The 6,829-nt window shown below is 34.0% G+C and overlaps 1 long non-coding RNA gene across 1 annotated transcript; it reads left to right on the top strand.

Moving 5' to 3' along the window:
* The first annotated feature begins 3,211 nt into the window (after positions 1–3,211).
* On the top strand, positions 3,212–3,572 carry LOC108359475 (uncharacterized). The gene is made up of 3 exons (XR_001846932.1): positions 3,212–3,228; positions 3,291–3,367; positions 3,430–3,572. It is a non-coding gene; the product is annotated as an uncharacterized LOC108359475 (long non-coding RNA).
* The last annotated feature ends 3,257 nt before the right edge of the window (positions 3,573–6,829 follow it).

Raw genomic sequence — 6,829 nt, 5'->3', positions numbered from 1 at the left:
CTGCCGGTCATATGACCGGTCATCTAAATGGGAGATCTGCAGTCTTTTGGCATCATATTTTACATCAGAATTGAAGGGATTTCTGAAAAATCTGACCAGTTCTTTTGTGTAACTATGATTTTGCATCCCTTGTCAACATATGGCCTCGGTTGATGTTAACTTAAGGTCGTTGTTTTACTGCCTTAAAACTGAAGGGAAATTTTGACAGCGTTTTTTATGTGTATTGGTTTCTATTTGAGTGTATTGAGAATCGGTCAGTCTGAAAAGGCCTTGTAGGGAAGACAATAGGTTTGTTCGTCGAAAATCCAGCGAGAATTATCACTCAAAATATCAGATGGTAAGAAAAAATGCTCCCAAATTCTCTCTCATGTAGAGAAACTTGCAATTTTCTGTACGAACGCAAATTTGCAAGTTTTTCTGCCAGCTAGTGTCCACGGTTGCATTTCAAACAAAAGAAATTTGTATAGAATTTTTAAAATTCTTTCAGAGGGGTAAAAAACAGAATCTACGTGTATATATCTTGTCAGTCCGACTTCTTCAACATACGTTTCAATTTCTTTGGCGGGTTTACTATATCGACTCTGGTTTAGATTGCATTCCGATTGAGAATACAGTTTTTTTGGCCAGTACCTTTCAAATCATTGGAATTAACTAAATTAATTAAGTAAAAAAGTATTAACTTACATTTTTCATTTTAAAATCGCTCCAGATTGTAAATTTTTAAATTTAACGAACTTGTTTATTCAAATTATCGTCGGCAAAAAATCCAACAATTTGTCACAATCATATGTTTTTCCTAATTGCAAATGCTTGCTGGCAAAATTTTTTCCGGCTGGAATTTGTAACTTCTCTCCAAGAAATAGTCTTTTTACTCGTGATTTATTTAAATAAAACATGTGAAATTTAGTTGAAACATTTTAGCCGNTCCGGCAGGAATTTGTAACTTCTCTCCAAGAAATAGTCTTTTTACTCGTGATTTGTTTNTTGTCACAATCATATGTTTGTCCTAATTGCAAATTCTTGCTGGCAAAATTTTTTCCGGCAGGAATTTGTAACTTCTCTCCAAGAAATAGTCTTTTTACTCGTGATTTGTTTAAATAAAACATGTGAAATTTAGTTGAAAAATTTTAGCCGTTTTTAGCCGGTTTTATTTGCCAATTTAGCCGGTTCGTCCAAAAAGTTCTGGCAACACTGTGTGCGATGTGTGGGTGCAAGCCACGGTTGAGAGAAATAGAGATTGCGCCAGTCGCGGTAACGCTAATCCGCTCTTTGTGATTTTCACAGAATCAGCTGTGTGCGTGACGTCATCTTGGTGCAATTGTTGATTGTGATCATACGAAAAAACCAAATAACACTTTTAATATTTATGCGTTAATATTTCTGCGTGGTTTTACACAATTGTCGAGACATTACAAAGCAAAATGAAGTGTGCCGCGACAAAGTGTAATAGTGAAAACAAAAGGAAAGCGTGCGATATGTTTTTTTTTCGTTTCCTACGGACGCAAATCTGGCGAAAAAGTGGAAGCAGTTCTGCCGGCGAGGAGATGCATTAAACACCAAATCGAGCTATGTAAATAGATACATGAACTTCACTACCTACTTATTTTTGATAGTACCTGATCCTTTTTAGTGCTAGTATGAGCTAATGCACCAGTGGATAAGGTCGACAGGCGCTAATTCAAGCGGCATCTTACCGCGCTGTTACGTACCTAATACAAAACAGTGCCCAAATTATTATACATTTAAAAGTTTAGCATAAATTATGTTTAATTTAGATAGAATATTTGTTTCCAAAGAAGCCAGACTCATGCATCCTCTCGGAGATGGTACAAAAGTAGTCAAATCAAAGCAGTGGAGTTTGTGGTGGTGGGCTACCGTCCACAAATATAAATATGCACTCTGCATGGCTTTTTACAATGTATGCTTTAGGTCGAGTCCAAAAACTCACTTTACTGCACACCTTCCTTTTGGCCTACATGAAATTGCAAACACTGTTAATACATCAATTTTTTCATGTGCTAAAAATCGTACGTAGGGCTACATGTCCAAAATTATTGCTACGTGTTCCTAATTAATCAATCTTTGTATATTTATTAATTCCTGCGAAATTGGGCCGTATAATATTAAAATTAACACATTGTTCTGCATTGTTTACATATTTTTATATGCGCTTTGGCATTTCTCTCTCGCAATTGCACCAAGATGACGTCACGCAAAAATTGCGCTCAAAAATCCTCTCTCATTGACGCAATCTTGTATTCTATCATTCTTGGGTGCAAGCCAGAGCAGACCACTTTACTTGGGTCCCATTTCGTCTCCACATAACACTACAACTGTCTGGAATGCTAGAAAGGCACGTCTACTTACTCGGCGTCTGGCAATACCAATACATTTGTATCTACAGCCTTGAAGCCTCCGCCTCTGAATCCGCAATTCGTCTTCGTCCGAACGTTCACTTGCAAGAAATGCTATTGCTTGATACACTTTTAAATAATTCTATTAAATTAAAAAAAAAACTTTTTCTTATACAAAAAAAAAAATTTCAAAATCAAAAGTTATCAAAACAAGTTCTATGGGACTGAGAAATATTATTTTCTAATTTTAGTCCATTTATGTAAGCGTGGTACATAAAAAATTTTTTTTAAAATTTATTTTATACTTTTTAGTCTTGTCTGTATAAAATTTTGCAATGATATTAAAGGAGTTCAACTTGCAGTGAAAAGAGACCAGAAGACTATGCAGGCAAAATGTTGTTTGCTCACATTTAGTATATGCCTACATATGTAGATACATACATATAGCAGCAAATAATTTCATTTAAAGAAATGGCGTGTCGTCCATTTCCGCTGTAGCGTATGTAGTGCCATGATTCAATAATACAAGGTTGGATAACTTGGCAGTTGTCTCGCTCCCGTATTCTGCATTAGTCTGTGTTGCTTTCTTTTTTGATTTATAGAAACTACTACTAAAATACAAGGAGAAATATTGTGTTCATATAAAAAGTTCAACAGGCAATACTGCCGATGTTTTCATCGGTTGTTTTGTGGAAATTAAATTTTCTATTGCGCAAATTCAGGTAAGTATGATAAAAAAAATCTAAAATGGTGGAAATATTTTGAATTAAAACCATAATTTACATATTTATTTCTTTGCTGAGTCTTAGAGTTATTCAAAATTCGTATTAAAGAACTAGAGTTTTACAGCAAGTAAAGTTTTGCATATTTACAAGTAAGTATACCACACCGTAAAAGTGAAAGGGCAAATATAAATAAAGATATTTTCTTGTGCAGGTTTGGATCGTCTGTGTGTCCGTCCACATCCGCTGGTGCAGCGATTTTTAATATTGCAGCCTTTTGCCTATTTACAAGTATGTATACCACCCCATAAAAGTGAAAGTGCAAATATTAATAAAGATATTTTCTTGTGCAGGTCCGGATAGTCTGTGTGTCCGTCCATATTCGCTGGTGCAGCGATTTTTACATACTTCCAGGATTCTAATCTGATCGCAGGTACAACTTTTTCCTTACCGCAAGCTCAACATCATCGTAGCGCAGCCCACTTTTAGCGCAAGGCCTATATGTGTAATATCCCACACCGTGTTCATAAGAGTCACAACTCAAATAATACGTTTGTAACGAAATGCGAATAACTATTTCTTAGCACATGGTAATCATATGTTCAAGGGCGTGTTTACCTTAGGTTTTTTTTAACAAATTATAAAAAAAAAATTTCTGCAGCTTTTGCTGAAAGGTAAATAAAAGCTCTGTGCATAATTTCAAAAATTACAAATTTTGAGTTGTGACTCTTTTGAAGACGGTGTGTGATATACTGGTGTTTTGTATGTATCTTTAAAATAAGTGGAAAAATAAATAAATAAAGAGGATACTGTCCGCATCCGTTGGCTTTTAAGCAGATGCGCAAGCGATGTGTAATAGAAAACATTACCAAAAATTTACATTTTTAAAGCAAATGTAATTGAAGTTAAGCTGTTAATGGTATAATTTTTAAATGTAACTAATATAATTATTAACAAGACTGATTTGCAGAAAATAGTAGAAAGCATTACTAGAAAATTGAAATTTGTAAAAAACCAAATATAATTCAATTAAATATATTTAACATGTAATTTTTAAATGCAACAAAAATAATTTTAATAGATTAATTTATATGCATTATTTCAATTACATCATTACTTTTTGTATATTTCTTCATATAGTCCCTTTGAATAAAGGATTTGTTTGAATTCCATTAATTTTGTTTAATATATACTGGAATTTCAATGCAACCATGGTTTATTTTGAATATTTGGGAATATTTGTCGATACGATTTTTCCTTGGTCAGAATTTTATGTGAATATTCATTTATTTCATTTTAACATCTATATGGCATGTTTATTATACCATAAAAAAGTTAATTCATTGTCTATTTTGTAGGTCAGTGGAATCCGCTTCATATATTTAATCAAATTGAAAAAACCCCATTTCAGCACTACCAAACTACTTTTTCTACTACCTTTTCACAAAAGGGGATGAAATGGTTACCCGCTTTCTCTTTCCTTCTCAAATGCAACCTTTCAAGGCAGTCGATTGACACAAATGTCAGTAGCTTTGTTTCTTAACAGATAATTATCACAAATTATCACTAACTTCTGCTGGAAAGCGTTTCTTAACCCAAAAAACCAGCAGAAACTAGCAGCTCGCTCTCGTTCTTACGCTCTTCTTTTTTTGGCTCTCCTGCTAATTTCTGCTAGTAAAATTTTTACTAGCAGAAACTAGCGGCTGTCAAAATGGATAAACCAAAATTCGCGCCAAATATTTCCAATAGTCAAATACACCGATCAGTTGCGTTTCTTTATTTTTTCGTTATTTCACTCTCTGTGAGCGTGATTCTTTAAATTTTCTTATTCTTATTCTTCCTGATAATTATCTGCTGGAAAAGAAAAAAAACAAAGCCAATATTTACCAACCTTGTATTATTGAATCATGATGTAGTGCATATTTTTAACTTCTTCTGGCGAGGCGACATCTATCTTTAGAGCTTTTCTAATTGTATGTCTTTGATATGATACCTACGACGAGGTTGATATCTAGACTAGCAGCCCTATTCCGCCACACTGACAAAACTCACCGCGATGAAAATTGATATAAAAATGACAATTGCAGCTTTTTGGTATTCGCAGCAAAATTCAAAAGCTCGAATCATGCCAATTGTCATTTTTATTGTCATGACCTTTTGGGCAGGTGACAAGGCAAAAACATATGTTTGTGTTGGTTTAAAAAGTGCGACGATTTAATAAATTTGTGAAAAAAATATAAAAATTAACTAATTTCAATGGCAGAACAAATTTGAGTTATTTGCGCAGCCGTGCTTGTGGAAGACGAGCAGCTCCGGATGCTCCCTACAAAACTGCACATAAAATTGCAGCTGCTCCTGCGTCGTCCGCTCATATTTTGCACGTCTAAAATGTTTATAAATGCTAAAAATATACTAATTTATCTATTTCACACAAATACTCACTATTCTGGTGTTTCACCGCTCATATTTTTGCAAATAATAGCGTTGACCAGCTGTTTCTACAACAATGAACTTTTCACCATGCATGGTAAGTTGACAAAAGCTTTTTGCTTTTCATTTTTTGTTAGGAATAGCAACGTGCAACGACAATGACAAAATCACGACAATGAAGGATGATCAATTGTCATTCTATTGCAAGACCGGAATAGGGCTGTAGGTTTGCCATAAATACCTTTGCTATATTTATATTATGATGGTCTGGACATCCAACATTGCAAGTTGATAAAAGCGTTGTAAAATAATGTATTTTTGAACTTTTATAAACACAAAAGCCGACATCGATTAGCCACTTCTCGCTCGCTATGTTTGAGTTCCGGTCGCTTAAAGAAGAATTTCGCATGTGAAAGCAACAACAAAGTTAGCTAGCACGGATAGACGATAGCGAGTTTGGTTGTACCTCATTGAGTTCGTTCGTAAAAGTAAATGAAAATGGGAGCCCGGCTGTATAAAGAATTTATGGGACTGAAAACGAAAAACGTGGAGCGCATGCAATACAAAGCATTAGATTTAATTGACAATATTCAAACTACATACATAACATAGACCTAAAATTTCTACAGCGAAAGTACAAATTTGAGATCGATTTTAAGCGGTCGTTATTAATATACCCACATACATACATATATTACTCTTCAATTTCAAATCAGGCCTATTACATGCGCCCCACACTATTCATTTTCAATCTCATAAATTGTTTATAATGACTTTTGCTAAAATTTGAAAATCAAAAGTTATCAAAACAAGTTCTATGGGACTGAGAAATATTATTTTCTAATTTTAGTCCATTTATAAAAGCGTGGTACATAAAAGTTTTTTTTTAATTTATTTTATACTTTTTAGTCTTGTCTGTATAAAATTTTGCAATAGATATTAAAATAATTCAACTTGCAGTGAAAAGAGAACAGAAGACTATGCAGGCAAAATGTTGTTTGCTCACATTTAGTATATGCCTACATATGTACATACATACATATAGCGTATGTAGTGCCATGATTCAATAATACAAGGTTGGATAACCTGGAAGTTGTCTTGCTCCCGCATTCTGCCTTAGCCTGTGTTGCTTCTTTTTTGATTTATAGAAACTACTACTAAAATCATGGCATATTTTTAACTACTTCTGGCGAGGCGACATCTATCTCTAGAGCTTTTCTAATTGTATGTCTTTGATATGATACTTACGACGAGGTTGATATCTAGACTAGGTTTGCCATAAATACCCTTGCTATATTTATAGTATGGTGGTCTGGACATACA

The sequence above is a fragment of the Rhagoletis zephyria genome, unplaced genomic scaffold, assembly GCF_001687245.7.
Source record: "Rhagoletis zephyria isolate East Lansing unplaced genomic scaffold, Rhagoletis_zephyria_1.1 Rzeph_scaffold_00397, whole genome shotgun sequence".
Lineage (NCBI taxonomy): Eukaryota > Metazoa > Arthropoda > Insecta > Diptera > Tephritidae > Rhagoletis > Rhagoletis zephyria.
The sequence above is the reverse complement of the archived record's forward strand: the minus strand, read 5'-3'. Positions and strand labels throughout refer to the sequence as shown.